The following is a 3,635-nucleotide window of genomic DNA, read 5'->3' as shown; positions in this document are numbered from 1 at the left end:
ATGTCTGACTGCCCGTTTAGGCCCAAACCCACCTAAACGGGCAGTCGGACATCCCTCCAGGGGTCCCAGATTGGAGAGGGTACAGGCTGGGCTGAGGGACAACCCCCCTCCGTGCACGAATTTCGTGCACTGGGCTTCTAGTAAGTATATAAGTTCTTTGGTTTATCTCTTCTTGTCCCCCAACCCCACATCAGTGTATGTCAGTCTGTTCCATGCCTCCCTACTTCGGGTCTTATTTTGTTGTCAATTCATTTTGTTCATTATATTCCACAATAAGTGAGATCATGTGATATTTGTCTTTCTCAGTTTAGCTTATTTCACTGAGCATAATATTTTCCAGGTCCATCCACACTGTCCCAAAGGGTAAGAGATTCCCCTTTTTCACTGCTGCATAGTATTCCGTAGTGTAAATGTCCCACGGCTCTTTTTTTTTTTTTTTTTAATCCTTACCTGAGAATATTTTCCATTGATTTTTAGAGGGAAGAGAGAGAGAAAGACAGAGAGAAATATCAATGTGAGAGAAGCACATTGATTGGTTGCCTCCTGCAGGATCCCCAACCAGGGCCCGGGCTGGGGAGGAGCCTGCAACTGAGGTACATGCCCTTGACTGGAATCGACCCAGGGACCCTTCGGTCTGCAGGCCGATGCTCTATCCACTAAGCCAAACTGGCTAGGGCTCCCGCAGCTTTTTTATCCATTCATTTACTGATGGGCACTTGGGCTATTTCCAAATCTTAGCTATTGTAAATAACGCTCTATGAGCATAGAGGTGCATATATTCTTTCTGATGGGTGTTTTGGGGTTTTTAGGATATATTCCCAGAAATGGGATCGCTGGGTCAAATGGAAATTCCATTTTTAAATTTTCTGAGGAAACTCCATACTGTTTTCCATAGTGGCTGCACCAGTCTGCATTCCCACCAGCAGTGAACTAGTGTTCCCTTTTCTCCGCATCCTCGCCAGCATTTGTTGTTTAATGACTTTCTTTTGCAATTGTCCATAAGCCCTGCAAGAGCAGAGATTATCTGTCCTGTTAGTGCTTAGTAGTGCCATGCACATGGTAGATACCAAAAATATTTGATGGATAAATGGAAGGATTAATTAATTAATTAATTAATTAATTAATATAGAATTATGATTGTTTCTCTTTTCCATTAAGAACCATCTCTTGACTATAGCATTTAATTGTCATATTGGATATGATTCTTGAAATGGGGCTGTTCCCCATGCCTCTCCATAAAGAGGGTTTCTCAACCTCAGCACAATTGGCATTTGGGACAGGATAATTCTTTGTTGTGGGAGGCTGTCTTGTACATTGTGGGATGATTAGCAGCATCCCTGGCCTCCACCTACTAGATGCCAGTAGACCACACTCCCTAAGTTGAGACAACCAAAAGTCTCCAGACATTGCCAAATGTTCCACTGGGGAGAAAAATTGCCACCACCCCCCTCCCAAGTTGAAAACCACAGCTTAAAGGAAGAAGAGAATCACAAGACATATTTCTGAATCTGGGGCAAGAGTCCCCTGGCAGGATGAAGAAAAAGAAAAGGAAGCCATGGCTGAATGTCCTAAAAATTATGCATCTGAGGTAATTTTTGCCTATACTTTTTTTTTTCCACTTCTAATAAATATGTAACCAAAAAAATCTTGTTTTTGTTTACTTTGTGTTTTTTTAAATTATCTCTTAGTTTCGTACTAAAAACACCTTTTGAAAAATTCCAATTTTATCTCTGTTGAACTAGGAAGTGGAATTTTATTTATGTGTTTGTTTGTTTGTTGATTGTAATTCAGCAGGACAGTTACCTGAGGCTGAGACAGATGGGAATGTAAAAAGATCACAGAATTGGGTGAGCTGGGGTGTGGCTCCCATCGTCCTTGGTCCACTCCATGCAGTGTGTTTGGGGAGAGCTCTGATAGCTCCCTCAGACAGAGCAGTGAGGCTGGAGCTGCTGGGAGTCAAGTTCTGCAGAGGGTAGTGCTAGCAATTGCTTAGGAATCCATCTGAGTTTTGTGTTTTCTCAGTTTCTAAATAAAGCATAAGAGAAATGGGGAGTTTTAAAGGTTGCTGATAACGTAGGAAGAATTATTTTTGCTTTAAAAATTGCAGCTGTTTTTGCATCCTGAGCGAGGAACACAATTCATCTCTGCAGGAAACCTGTTCATTTGTTGAGGAATGAAGTTGCAAACTCAAGGCAAACTAAAGCTCAAATGTACAAAAACCATGTAACTTTATTGTCTGTAACAGACCTAATCCTATGAGCTCGCCTCCCACTGGATAGCAGCCAGGCTTACATCCAGTGTGAGGGTGGGGAGAGCATGTTAACTTTTCTAATTAACTAGAGGCCAAGTGCACGAATTTGGGGGGGGGGGGAGGTCCCTCAGCCTGGCCTGCACCCTCTCGCAGTCTGGGAGCCATTGGGGGATGCCCGGCAGTTGGACATCTTTAGCACTGCTGCGGAGGCGGGAGAGGCTCCCACCACTGCCGCTGTGCTCGCCAGCTGTGAGCCCAGTTTCTGGCTGAGCGGCGCTCCCCCTGTGGGCGCGCACTGACCACCAGGGGGCAGCTCCTGCATTGAGCATCTGCCCTCGGTAGTCAGTGTGTCACAGCAACTGGTCATTCCGCCATTTGGTCAATTTGCATATTAGCCTTTTATTATATAGGACTAGTAGCCCATTTGCAGGAAGAATCCTGCAAGCGGCCGCTGCGGCCATGTGCGCTGCTGCCCCGCTCCGCCCCCCTCCGCCTTGCTCCGCCCCACCCGGGCTTTCCCTCTGGCAGCCACCTTGCTTTCAGCTTTTCCTCCCTCTTCCTTCTAAGTTGTCTTTAGTCTTCACTCCTCCCTCTCTCAGTGTATGCAAATTAACAGCCAACTTTGTTGGGTAATTTGCATACTCGCCCTGATTGGTTAGTGGGCATGGCTTTGGCTGGTGGGCATGGCTTGGGAATAGCGAAGGTGCAGTCAATTTGCATATTACTATTTTATTATATAGGATGGTATATTTGAAAATATTCTATGTTGAGTAAATATCTTAGGTGCTTTGTTGAAGACAGGGAGGAAAGGAGAAATCCAGTCCTCATGGGGAAGTAAATGTTTCAGACTGGAAATCTAGCTGCTAACCCGACTTGCCCCCCATCCCACCTTGAATTCATAGCAACAGGGTTTCTTTGCTTACCCCACACGGTGACATCTTGTGGCAAGTTCCCCAGCCTCAATCTCATCAACTTCCAGCAGTCCTCTGAGGGCATTTGAGAACTAGTTTCCTTACACCTGGAAGCCTGTAAGGAGTCTGGAGTGCCACCTCAGGTGTCTCTCTGCACATTTCCCCACCCTTACCTGTCCCACTCCAGAACCCTCCCCCAACCACATACACCCCTCCCCCATGGCTGTCTCTCTCAAGGTCTCCAGCGAAGGGAAGGACAAAAGCCCCTTTGCTGTCTGCTCTTCTCTTTCTGATGTGGACACAGCCTCCTTTCTCTGCCTCTTCTACAACCTTTGTCTCTCTTCTTCCCACGTCCCCCAATCTCCATACCCCTTTGTAGCAGGGACTTTTCTTACCCTGAGTTTCTCTCCCTGGAATAATAATTTCATTTCGCCCACTGGACTCTGCTCTTGATGTGTTAATAATGGCTCAAG

The sequence above is a fragment of the Eptesicus fuscus genome, chromosome 7, assembly GCF_027574615.1.
Source record: "Eptesicus fuscus isolate TK198812 chromosome 7, DD_ASM_mEF_20220401, whole genome shotgun sequence".
NCBI classification, from domain to species: Eukaryota; Metazoa; Chordata; class Mammalia; order Chiroptera; family Vespertilionidae; genus Eptesicus; species Eptesicus fuscus.
This window is presented reverse-complemented; position numbering follows the sequence as displayed.